Genomic DNA, 14,028 nt, shown 5'->3' on the forward strand with positions numbered 1-14,028 from the left:
GATTAATTCAGTTCTGTCTTTACAGCCAGAAAAGGGTAAAAAGTCACCCTATTACATAAGGCAGCAATGGCGTTAATGCAAATAACCATTTTTAATAATGAATGAGAACGATACTGTGCTGAAAATAGCAGAGACAGAGCTGCGGAGACATCCAGGGATGTAATAAATCACCCCATTAATGATTTAGGAATCCTGAAATGATCCATTGTCACCAAGATAAGGTTCATTTTGGAAAGCCGGTGCCTGCTGTGAAAACGGTAAAATACTTTATATAAAATCATGGGGCTATAGATTACAATGAATGCAGAAAGTCACTATTAGACATGATAATACAATAGAGTACGGCTGCGAGGGCTGATCCACAAAGAGCGGTAATAGAGTCTTTTTTATGCTATTGCGGAGTGGGGCAAAATTAAATATATTTGCATAAGGTTGCGCAGGAGACAACCTGCGGTCGCATAAGAGAAACCAATGCATAAAGTTTTTGCCTTAAATTTGATCAAGATGGTCACTAAAGGGCTTTATTCCTGCTAATATACAGTTTGCTTGCTGACTATGCTTTGGAGTCTGCTCATGTCACGTTGAAGCTGCCTTTGCTTGCACCCTAGAACATCTCACAATTCGGGCAAGCACAACCTTAGCCACTGGACTGAACTGTCAATAGTTGTCAGCCCTCCGCCCCAGACAAGCAGAAAGCCAGAAGGCAGAGGAGTGGCGTCCTCCTGGAAAAAAGAAGAGGAGACAACCCCTTTAAAGGCTACAGTCAATATGGGCCGCAGCATCTACACTGGTTTCAGGAGAAGGAGGCCGTCTCCTCCTGACCATCACCCCAAAACCACACGTGATCATTGGGTGATTCTGGGGTGTGACAGTAGCAAAAAAAAACAATTCAAAACCTCTTACAAAATATCTATTTTCTCTTCGCCACGACAGCACCCACTGAGAGAGGGGATCCGCCCCTAGGAACAGGAAACCCTACGGAGAGATAAAAGGGGCGGTCCCCCTCGCTCCCACAGTTTTGGTTTCCTGTTCCTAAGAGAACCCAATGGAGGAGAGGATACCTAGCCTGGATGCCGCCTGTGCGGTTTACCTGAGAGGACGGCAGGGGCTCCAGTGCTGGAAGCAGCGTCGGGGGTCCTGGCTTCAGTTTCCCCCCTCCGCTGGCAGGCTCCGAGAGGCCAGGGCTCCAGGTCGCATGGGTCACGGGCAGGAGGACGCATCGGGCGAGCCTGCGGCAGAAGATTATACCCGAACTGCGGCGCCGCTGCTGGCGGTAATTGCGGGGGTATTGCTGTCATTTTTTTCGCTCCCCTGGACGCCGGATACATGCATCCAGTGTGGGAGCAGAGGAGAGATGACGTCGGGCAGTGCGGCACGAGATCCAAGATGGCCGCGACCCGGAAGTGGTGAGTACTTCCGGGTTCAACAGGAAGAACATGGCGGCCCCCATGTAAAAAGGACGCCGGCGCTGCATTCCGGCGTCCAAGATGGATTCACCGAGAGAGCCTGCGGTACCTTCGCTAGAGGTTACCACTGTCGCCCCTCGTAGCCATGCCAGCAGCAGCAGCCGCTCTAGGCAGAGCGGATCGTCCAAAAGAAAGCCACCTGCGCCTGTGTCTCCTCCTCAGCCGGTACCTGATCGGTCAGCTTCTGGGTGAGTGTGCATCTACCCCACTAGCCTGATTATTGTCCCTCTCCCTTTATATAGGCAAAAAGGAAGGAAAAAGCGAAACACAAGCAGTGTGCGTTATGTATCCAGCCCCTTCCGGATAGTTACACTAAAAGGCTATGTGATTCATGTATAAAATCAACGTTACATGAGGAAGCCTCAGTTAAATCAGAGGATATAAGGGCCATGATTAGGGAGGAATTACGAGCCCTACAAAGCATTGACAGAGAGCCACGTATTAAGGAGAAAAAGAGGATACGTTTCACCTGTATCCAATCAGGCCTCTGAGTTAGAGGATACAAACTCAGATAGATCGCAGCAGGAGGTATCCTCAGATGAGGATCAGGATACGTGCTTCCCCACAGACAGCATTGACAATCTGGTGAGATCAGTTTGCAATACCATGGGCATAGAAGATCTTAAAGTCCCTAAAACACAGCAAGACATTATGTTTGCTGGCCTATCCGAAAAGAAGAGACCCTCTTTTCCGGTAATAACGGCAGTAAAAAGTTTGATCAAAAAAGAGTGGGAAAGCCAGGGGCAGAGGGGGTTACCACCATCCTCAAAGAGACGCTACCCCTTTAATGATGAAGAATTCACAACATGGTCAAAAGCCCCAAAAGTAGACGCAGCTGTGGCGTCTACATCAAAGAAATCCTTACTGCCTGTAGAGGATTCAGGCTCGTTACAAGATCCTCTAGATCGCAAAGCCGATTCGCTCCTTAAAAGAGCATGGGAGACTTCTGCAGGGGCCTTTAAACCGGCAATCTCAGCCACATGCACCGCAAGATCCATGCTTGTTTGGCTGAGTGACTTGGAAGAAGGGCTGAAAGGAGGTCTCTCTCGAGAGAAATTATTGTCCTCTATACCCCTGATTAGAGGTGCCACAGCCTTTCTAGCAGACTCATCTGCAGACTCTATACGCCTGGCAGCCAAGTCGGCAGGATTAACCAATGCAGCACGTAGGGCCCTATGGCTTAAGGGCTGGAAAGGTGACCCTCAGACCAAGTCTAAGTTATGCAGCCTCCCATGTCAGGGTGAGTACCTGTTTGGTACCAAACTGGATGAGATCTTAACTAAAGCAGGGGAAAGGAAGAAAGGCTTTCCAAATAGTAATAATTACGTTCCATTTTATAGGAGAGCGTTCCGAAAGGCCGCATTTAATAAAAGGAAGGAGTTTAAGAACCAGGATCGCTGGGCCACAAGAGACACAAAACAAAAGGGTGCGTTCTTTGGGAAGCGCCCTTTCAAGTTTGAAGAAAAACCCCGTTAGGACAGATCTACCTGTGGGAGGCAGATTGTCCTCCTTTGCTAATGAATGGCGGGCCATAACAGCAAATATTTGGGCAAATAGCCTTATTGCCTCTGGGTTACAATTAAAATTTTCCCGAGTCCCTCCGGACTCATTTCTATTGACTTCATTAAAATCTCAGTTACAACAAGAGGCATTGGAGCAGGAGGTATTAAATCTCCTAGCTAAGGGAGTCTTGGTGGAGGTTCCATTCCTACAGGAGGGAAAGGGATTCTATTCCCCGTTATTTTTGATTCCAAAACCAGATGGAAAATTCAGAACTATTATTAATCTTAAAAAATTAAACATCTACCTAGAAAATCAAACCTTTAAGATGGAATCTATCCGGTCCACCATTAAACTCCTGTTTCCCTATTGCTTTATGACAGTTCTCGACCTTAAAGATGCGTATTACCATCTACCTATTTATGCAGGGCATCAACAATATCTACGGGTAGCGATTGTATTGAATGGGTGTGTCCGACACTTTCAGTATACTGCAATGCCTTTTGGGCTATCTATAGCCCCAAGAGTATTCACTAAACTAATGGCGGAGGTAATGTCATATCTAAGACTAAAAGACACTCTCGTAATTCCCTACTTAGATGACATCTTAGTAGTAGGAAATTCTCCTTCGCAATGTCAACAACGGTTGTGTGATATGATAGCATCTCTGCAAAGATTGGGTTGGATAATAAACTGGGAAAAATCTAGACTTATCCCAACAACTCGGCAAATTTTCCTAGGGATTATATTAGATTCTACAAGCCAGAAATGTTTCCTTCCGGAAAATAAACAGATAACGGTCAGGAATAAAGTTCAGTCGGTAATAGATAAACCCCTAATTTCTTTGAGAGAAGGCATGTCCCTTCTTGGCTCCTTCACGTCATGTATCCCAGCGGTTCCATGGGCCCAATTTCACTCGAGGCATTTACAGTATGCAATTTTACATGAAGAAGAAAAATCTCATGGTCATTTGAATATTAAAATTTCCCTTTCTAATAATGTAATCCAATCTCTGATATGGTGGCTAGATCCAAAAAACCTGGTCAGTGGAGTTCCCTGGGTAGTTAAACCCTCAAATATAATATATACTGATGCCAGTCCTACTGGCTGGGGCGCACATTTAAAAGACCATTTAGTCCAAGGATTATGGTCAGTCACGGAGTCAGACGACTCTTCTAATATAAGAGAGCTAAAAGCTATCTATCATGCTCTATGTGAATTCCTTCCGCAGCTACACGGGACACATACCAGAATTCTGTCCGACAACATGACCTCAGTCGCCTATATCAATCATCAAGGAGGAACAAGATCAGGAACGCTCATGTCTATAACCGAAGACATTCTAACCATAGCCGAAGAACATCTTCTGTCCCTGTCAGCGCTACATGTCAGAGGAGTGGACAACTCAAGAGCAGACTTCCTCAGTCGTCATACCCTCCACCAAGGAGAGTGGGTCCTAAATCATCAAATTTTCAAAATGATAACCATGAAATGGGGTACACCCGAGATAGATCTCTTCGCCACAAGACAAAACCGACAACTAAAAAGATTCGCTTCAATGTTCCGGGTCGACAATCCCGACATTCTCGATGCCCTTCAGACTCCTTGGACATTTCAGAAAGCATACGCTTTTCCTCCTCTGATTCTTCTACCAACAGTAATCAGGAAGATAAGGGAGGACCGGGCAAATATAATCCTGATTGCCCCATTTTGGCCAAAAAAAACATGGTTTTCCCTGCTCAGAGCCATGTCCATCTCGGATCCGTGGATCCTCCCGGAGGATCAGGATCTTCTTTCCCAGGGGCCCTTCAACCACCCTCATGTGAAGGGACTAAGGTTGACAGCCTGGAATTTGAGAGGCAGCTGTTAAAACTAAGAGGCTTCTCCGATAGTGTAATTAATACCTTGTTAACAAGTAGAAAAAGATCCACTACTGACATATACAGTGGGGCAAAAAAGTATTTAGTCAGTCAGCAATAGTGCAAGTTCCACCACTTAAAAAGATGAGAGGCGTCTGTAATTTACATCATAGGTAGACCTCAACTATGGGAGGCAAACTGAGAAAAAAAAATCCAGAAAATCATATTGTCTGTTTTTTTAACATTTTTTTTGCATATTATGGTGGAAAATAAGTATTTGGTCAGAAACAAACAATCAAGATTTCTGGCTCTCACAGACCTGTAACTTCTTCTTTAAGAGTCTCCTCTTTCCTCCACTCATTACCTGTAGTAATGGCACCTGTTTAAACTTGTTATCAATATAAAAAGACACCTGTGCACACCCTCAAACAGTCTGACTCCAAACTCCACTATGGTGAAGACCAAAGAGCTGTCAAAGGACACCAGAAACAAAATTGTAGCCCTGCACCAGGCTGGGAAGACTGAATCTGCAATAGCCAACCAGCTTGGAGTGAAGAAATCAACAGTGGGAGCAATAATTAGAAAATGGAAGACATACAAGACCACTGATAATCTCCCTCGATCTGGGGCTCCACGCAAAATCCCACCCCGTGGGGTCAGAATGATCACAAGAACGGTAAGCAAAAATCCCAGAACCACGCGGGGGGACCAAGTGAATGAACTGCAGAGAGCTGGGACCGATGTAACAAGGCCTACCATAAGTAACACACTACGCCACCATGGACTCAGATCCTGCAGTGCCAGACGTGTCCCAATGCTTAAGCCAGTACATGTCCGGGCCCGTCTGAAGTTTGCTAGAGAGCATTTGGATGATCCAGAGGAGTTTTGGGAGAATGTCCTATGGTCTGATGAAACCAAACTGGAACTGTTTGGTAGAAACACAACTTGTCGTGTTTGGAGGAAAAAGAATACTGAGTTGCATCCATCAAACACCATACCTACTGTAAAGCATGGTGGTGGAAACATCATGCTTTGGGGCTGTTTCTCTGCAAAGGGGCCAGGACGACTGATCCGGGTACATGAAAGAATGAATGGGGCCATGTATCGTGAGATTTTGAGTGCAAACCTCCTTCCTTCAGCAAGGGCATTGAAGATGAAACGTGGCTGGGTCTTTCAACATGACAATGATCCAAAGCACACAGCCAGGGCAACGAAGGAGTGGCTTCGTACGAAGCATTTCAAGGTCCTGGAGTGGCCTAGCCAGTCTCCAGATCTCAACCCTATAGAAAACCTTTGGAGGGAGTTGAAAGTCCGTGTTGCCAAGCGAAAAGCCAAAAACATCACTGCTCTAGAGGAGATCTGCATAGAGGAATGGGCCAACATACCAACAACAGTGTGTAGCAACCTTGTGAAGACTTACAGAAAACGTTTGACCTCTGTCATTGCCAACAAAGGATATATTACAAAGTATTGAGATGAAATTTTGTTTCTGACCAAATACTTATTTTCCACCATAATATGCAAATAAAATGTTAAAAAAACAGACAATGTGATTTTCTGGATTTTTTTTTCTCAGTTTCTCTCCCATAGTTGAGGTCTACCTATGATGTAAATTACAGACGCCTCTCATCTTTTTAAGTGGTGGAACTTGCACTATTGCTGACTGACTAAATACTTTTTTGCCCCACTGTATGTGAGAGTGTGGAAGAAATTTCTAAATCTCTATCCATCGGCGTTATCTAGTGAAATTCCCGTCTCCACTATTCTACAATTTCTTCAAAAAGGACGTGACCTAGGCCTTTCAGTTAATACTCTGAAGGTACAAGTTTCTGCTCTAGGAGCCTTGTATAGTCACAATGTTGCGGGTAATAGATGGATAGCTAGATTTATTTCAGCTTGCCAGAGATCAGAGCCAGTTCAGATTCCCCAGATGCCTCCTTGGGATATTAATTTGGTCCTGGAAGCCTTAACAGGTCATCCATTTGAGCCTCTAGACTTAGCTCACATTAAATATATTTCACTTAAGACTGTTCTTCTTGTCGCGCTAGTATCGGCAAGAAGGGTAAGTGACATACAGGCACTATCTGTAGATCCTCCCTTTATGTCAATTTTTCCAGATAGAATTGTCCTGAAGACAGACCCTTCCTACCTTCCTAAAATGTGTACAAAATTTCATAGATCTCAAGAGATCCTTCTTCCTTCTTTCTATAATAATCCTACAAACCAGGAGGAAGAGAAATACCATACTTTAGATGTGAGAAGGGCTATAATAGCTTATCTGGATAGGACTAGCGCCTGGAGGAAGAGCAGGGCTCTCTTTGTTTCCTTCCAGGGTCAAAGGAAAGGATCGGGTATAACAAAAGGCACACTATCCCGATGGATTCGGGAGGCGATATACCTGGCCTATTCATCTAAAGGGGAGAATCCACCTGAGACTGTGAAGGCACATTCCACCCGGGCGATAGCATCATCCTGGGCTGAACGAGCAGAGGTTCCTATAGAACTCATATGTAAGGCCGCAACCTGGTCCTCTCCTTCTACCTTCTATAGTCACTATAGATTAGATCTATCTGCCTCCACTGACTTGTGTTTCGGTAGATCAGTCCTTAATACGATAATCCCCCCCAAATAACTATCTCTGAAAGTCTCTCAGTGGGTGCTGTCGTGGCGAAGAGAAAACACCGGATTACGTACCGGTAATGCTCTTTTATAGAGCCACGACAGCACCCCTTCACTTCCCTCCCATTTATATATATTAGTGTACATATGAGCACTAAGGGTGGTGGATTCTTGTAGTTATACGTAGTTAAATTATTATAAATGATGATAAAGAATTGTCTACTAAAACTGGTGGGCGGTTCCTCGCAATCTCTGTAACCCAAACTGTGGGAGCGAGGGGGACCGCCCCTTTTATCTCTCCGTAGGGTTTCCTGTTTCTAGGGGCGGATCCCCTCTCTCAGTGGGTGCTGTCGTGGCTCTATAAAAGAGCATTACCGGTACGTAATCCGGTGTTTTATGAAGTCAATATTAAAAAATGCACAATTAGCATCCCCGTATAATATATATTTACATACTACAAAATGCCATAATTGAATTGCTGTTTTTTGTGTCCCAGGCCTCCAAAAAAAACAAAATAAAAAAAACAAATAAAAAACGTGATCAAAAAGTTATGCATCGAAAATTGGTAACCAATAAATACTAGAAATTATCCAGCAAAAAAAAAAAAACAGGCCCCCGTACGTCTATGTTGACATAAAAAATAAAAAAAAGTTATAGGCAATGAGGAAAAAACAACAAGAAAAAAAAATTGCTTGGAGACCAAAATGTGTACAAGGAGAAGGGGTTGAAGCAAAAATATTTGGAGGTCTAATATATATGGAAGTGATTACCAAAAGTAGCTAAAATAAGAGAAATGCCAGTAGAGCAGATGACACAGCAATGCTGTGTTGCTCACGCAGGAGACTGGTTATAAAAATGATGTAGTTCTGCCTCCAAGCCTCAAGATGGCGCAAAACAACATGAATGCATTGAGCGGTTTGAAAATCTCATCCCAGCGTGCCGACCTAGTCACTCTTATGAGATACTAGATGATGGCCCGATTCTAACGCATCGGGTATTCTAGAATATGCATGTCCACGTAGTATATTGCACAGCCCACGTAGTATATTGGCCAGCCACGCAGTATATTGCCCAGCCACGCAGTATATTGCCCAGCCACGCAGTATATTGCCCAGTCATGTAGTATATTGCCCAGCGACATAGTATATTGCCCAGTCATGTAGCATATTGCCCAGTTACGTAGGTATATAATACTGCCCACGCAGTATTTAGCAGTGTGTGCACCATATCCCTGTTAAAATAAATAATTAAAATAAAAAATAGTTATTAGAAAAGCAAAAGAAAAAAGTGAGCTGCACAGCCTTCCTTCTTCCGGCAGATCAGGAGCAGTGAGTGGTGACAGACTGACTTCAGTATAGGGGGTGCTCGCATGGAAGATAGATGCAAACATGTAGATAAGAACAGAAAATGCGGCAGCACTGACCCATCTGTGGTCCAACTCTTTATTCAAAACATGAAAAAATACAGCCTTGCGGTCCGAGGGAGTGCAGATGGACGGGAGGTGAGCAGGTGAACGACGACGGCCGTTTCGCACTGAACCAAGCGCTTCTACGGGGAGACCCGTAGAAGCGCTTGGATCAGCGCGAAACGGCCGTCGTCGTTCACCTGCTCACCTCCCGTCCATCTGCACTCCGTCGGACCGCAAGGCTGTATTTTTTCATGTTTTGAATAAAGAGTTGGACCACAGATGGGTGAGTGCTGCCGCATTTTCTGTTCTTAAAAAATAGTTATATACTCACCCCTGAGATCCAGCGAAGCTGTGTGATGCGGCCGCCATCTTCCGTTCCCAAGATGCATTGCGAAATTACCCAGATGACTTAGCGGGTTTCTGGGTAAGTTTGCAATGCATCTCTGGGAACGGAGATGGCGGCCGGCGCGAGAGCATCGTCCGACGATGGAAGGTGAGAATAGCAGGTTTTTTGTTTTTTTATTATTTTTAACACTACATCTTTTTACTATTGATGCCGCATAGGCAACATCAATAGTAAAAACTTGGTCACACAGGGTTAATAGCGGATACAGAGTGCGTTACCTGCGGCATAACGCGGTCCGTTACCGCTGGTATTAACCCTGTGTGAGCGGTGACTGGAGGGGATTATGGAGCGGGCACTGACTGCGGGGAGTATGGAGCGGGCGCTGGGGACACTGACTGTGGGGAGTATGGAGCAGAGCGCCGGGGACACTGACTGCGGGGAGCATGGAGCGGGGAGTATGGAGCAGAGCGCCAGGGACACTGACTGCGGGGAGTATGGAGCGGGGAGAAAGGAGCGGAGCGCCGGGGATCCTGACTGCGGGGAGCATGGAGCGGGGAGTATGGAGCGGGTGCCGGGGACACTGACTGCGGGGAGTATGGAGCGGGCGGCGGCCACTGTGACTTTTGGGGAGGGACTAATCGGACTGTGCCCGTCGCTGATTGGTCGCGGCAGCCATGACAGGCAGCTGCCGAGACCAATCAGCGACACGAGATTTCCGTTACAGAAGTTGAGGACAGAAAGACGGAAGTACCCCTTAGACAATTATATATAGATTTTTTCTTAAATCACCTGCTAAATCTCCTGATGTCTTGAAGAAGGAGCCCGTTTGAAAGGCATAGCTATTAGACTTTAATAAAGCCCTTAGAAACTTTAAAGAGAATCTTGTCACCAGGTTTTTGTTATCCCATCTGAGGGCAGCATGATGTAGTGGCAGAGACCCTAATTCCAGCCATTTGTCATTTACCGGGCTGTTTGCTGCAGTTTTGATAAAATCACTTATCTCTGCTGCAGATCTAGCAGTTCTGTGAATGCCGAGCTCTGTATATCCCCACCCACAACAGTGATTGGCAGCTTTCTGTATATACTGTGTATAAGCATAAAGCTGCCAATCAGTGGTGGGGGCATGGTTCTGCAAAACTCATGAATATGGAGGACTACATGGCCGCAGGATTACTAGTCCTCTAGTGAATCTGTGTTTTCTCAGCAGGAGATTATCAAAACTACAGTAAGCAGGCCAGTAACTTCCACATCGCTGGAATCCGGGTCTCAGTCTCTACATAATGCTGTTCTCAGAATAGGTGGTAAAATCCTGGTGACAGATTCCCCGAGCCTCACTTCACTCTTCATTTTGTAAGCAACACTGGTGAAGGGCCAGGTTTTCTCTCCCTTCTTTCAGGTAATTTTTGTTGCACCCTGGTAAAACCACTGGCCTGGGACAGACTTGTGGCAGCAGCTTCTCCTGACACGTGCTCCCAGTTCATCACCATAAGGGCGGCATAACCTCGATCCTCAAGCAAGCAATTGTTTTATTTTGGCAAATGTGAGTGTGATTATTGTCATGTGTACATTAGATCCACAAAGAATGTCACACATGTATTAGGCAATGGAGAAGTCTGCGTAACTGAATATACTCTAAAAATGTAGAAAACGTCCATCCAGCCTGCAGATATTAGAGGGGTTAATGTGACACAAACATGGATAAGAGGGAGTGTGAAGTTAATTTTGTAGCCACCAAAGTTTTTACAAAAGTGTCTTGGTTTCGAAATACTCTTGAAAAAAAAAAAAAAGAACTTACAGTATATACTCGAGTGTAGGCTGAGAATTTCAGCCCATTTTTGGGGGCTGAAATTACCCCTCTCGGCTTATACTCGAGTCATTCCCAGGGGTCGGCATGGGAGGAGGAGTGGAACAGTGTAATAATACTCACCTGTTCCTGGCGCTTCCCTGCACGTCCCTCGTTCTCCGGGCGCTGACAGCTTCTTCCTGTAGTGAGCGGTCACATGGTACCGCTCATTACAGTAATGAACATGAACCCGACTCCACTCCCATAGGGGTGGAGCCGCATATTCACTACTGTAATGAGCGGTACCATGTGACCGCTCAATACAGGAAGAAGCTGCTGGCGCCGAGGAACCAGGGGCAGGTGAGTATAACGCAGTGCGCGATATTCACCTGCTCCGCGTTCCACCGACGGGCACCACTGCGTCATCCCCGTCCTCTGCAGTGACGCTCAGGTCAAAGGGCGCGATGACGCGATTAGTGCGTGCTGCCCTCTGCCTGAACAGTAAGTGCATAGGACGGGGAAGACGCAGCGGCGCCCGTTGGTGGAACGTGAAGCAGGTGAATATAGCAAGTGCCGGGGGCCTGAGTATGTCATTTTTTTTTTTTTTTTTTAATCGCAGTAACAGAATATGGGGCAAATGTCTGTATGGAGCATCGTATGGGGCAAATATCTGTATGGGGCCATGTGCAGCATTATATGGGGCAAATATCTGTATGGAGCATCTTATGGGGCCACAATCAGCATTTGTGGATTATTATATGGGGCAAATGTCTGTTTGGAGCATCTTATGGGGCCATAATCAACATTTGTGCAGCATTATATGGGGCATATTTTAATATGGAGCATCTTATGGGGCCCATCATAAACTGTATGGAGCATTATATGGGGCTCCTGATTCAATATGGATATTCAAAAACACAACCTTCTGATGTCTAAATCAATTTTACTTTTATTGGTATCTATTTTTATTTTTTAAATTTACCTGTAGCTGCTGCATTTTCCACCCTAGGCTTATACTCGAGTCAATAAGTTTTCTCAGTTTTATTGTGGCAAAAATTAGGGGTCTCGGCTTATACTTGAGTTGGCTTATACTCGAGTATGGTAAGTACATACACCCTAAAGGAATACCCACTGATTCCAGGTTTCCGATTAATAGGGTTTTTACAGAATAAGAACTTACCACACAGGACCCCAATTCTAATGATTGCTGGGGGTCCAAGAGGTGGGATGATGATAGGGGATGTGTTTTCACAAAACTTGAATGCAGTATATAGCAGAAATGAAGTATAGGGATTTTTGTGTACTCACCGTAAAATCATTTTCTCCGAGCCAATCATTGGGGGACACAGACCATGGGTTGTTATGCTGCTGCCACTAAGAGGACACTAAGTTGAAACAAAAAAGTTAGCGCCTCCTCTGCAGTATACACCCTCCTGCTGGCTCCCAGAGAACCAGTTCGGTGCAAAATCAGTAGGAGATCATAAACTTCATATCAGATTAAAGAAAAACCAAGCGCAAGCCAAAAGATTAACAGGGTGGGTGCGGTGTCCCCCATTGATTGGCTCGGAGAAAAGGATTTTACGGTGAGTACACAAAAATCCCTATTTCTCCTACGCCTCATTGGGGACACCTACCATGGGACGTCCTAAAGCAGTCCCTGGGTGGGGAATCACATTACAGATCTAACCCCATGTACCAACTGACTAAAGTTGCGCTACCGCCGCTTGCGGGTCGTTTGTGCAGAAGTCTGAGAGCGTAGCCTGTATCAATTTACAGCCTTGCAGACCTGTTGTGCTGACGCCTGATGCCGAAAGGCACAAAAAAGAACATCTACTGACCGAGTAGAGTGTGCCGTAATCCCACTGGGATAGGCTTGTCTCTGACACAGTAGGACATCAGAAAAGCCAAGTGAGACCATTTGGTACCGTAGCCCTGAAATGGCTAAACGGTGCCTGAGACCCTGAGGAGGCACAGATAGGGCGTCCAATCAACTGAAGGGCGCCGTCTTCTAGACGCACCTTCGGAAAGCCATTACTATGTCCAGGGTGTGAAGGATTCATTCCACCAGATGTACAGGAGCTGGACAAAGAGAGAAGGACAAAGTCCTTGTTAAGGTGGAAAAAGAAAAAAAACACCTTGGGAAAAAACGGAGACCGTAGATGATTCGATGACAGCCTTGTCCTGGGGGAAAATCAGGAAAGGAACTCAACCGAACAGAGAGGTAGCTCTGAAACTTGGTTGATAGACAGCCCAGCGAGAAGAACCAGAAGACTTCAGAGACATCGGAGAGACCCGTGTATGCCCCTTGATGGTCTATTGATCCCGAGACCGAGCTCTGAAGTGGAATACCTTGGCGTTCAATCTTGAAGCCATCCGATCCACGCCCGGAGTCCTTAAATGAATACATTTTTGTCGAAAGGCCTTCCACTGTCCCAAGGCGAGACCTTGACGGCTATTAAAAAAAACTGCTGCCTGGGATATGGACTGCTGAAAATACCAAGTGGTTCCTCTCTGCCCATTGGGCAATATGGGCTACCTCGTGCATGGCCACCCTGCTGTGGGTACCCCCTTTAATGATTGATACATGCGACAGCCGTGGCTTCATCCGATTGAATTCGGATGGGGTGACTCGCCAGGAGATAATGGAACTGTTGCAGGGCTATCCTGATAGCCCGGATTTCCCAGACATTAATCGGAAGGTCAACTCCTGAGTTGATCAGCACCCCTGAGCCATGAGGTGCCTAAGACTACTTCCCAGTCAAGGAGACTGTCATTGGTAGGCACCACTAGCCATTAAACCGGGAGAAAATATATCCTCTGGAAGAGAGAAGGCCTCAATGTCCACCACCTGAGAGGTTACCTGATCCGCCGGGGAATGCAGCACCGGCGATCAAGGGAGAAAATGGGTTCATGCTGCAGGGGACGGAGATTCAGCTGAACTAAAAAGAAGACCGTTTCCATTGCTGTCACCATTTTGCCCCAGCGCAGTCATAGCAAACTGGATAGAATGACGGGGTGAGTGGTTAAGTGCGTGAGCTTCCTGTTAA

The 14,028-nt window shown here is 45.8% G+C and overlaps 1 protein-coding gene across 2 annotated transcripts in view; it reads right to left on the reverse strand.

Annotated features, from left to right (window-relative positions):
- Positions 1–14,028, reverse strand: part of VPS54 (VPS54 subunit of GARP complex) — a 92,007-nt gene that overhangs the window by 21,220 nt on the left and 56,759 nt on the right. The gene's annotated exons all lie outside the window — the stretch shown is intronic.

This window comes from Ranitomeya imitator, chromosome 5 (genome assembly GCF_032444005.1).
Source record: "Ranitomeya imitator isolate aRanImi1 chromosome 5, aRanImi1.pri, whole genome shotgun sequence".
In the NCBI taxonomy this organism is placed as follows: Eukaryota; Metazoa; Chordata; class Amphibia; order Anura; family Dendrobatidae; genus Ranitomeya; species Ranitomeya imitator.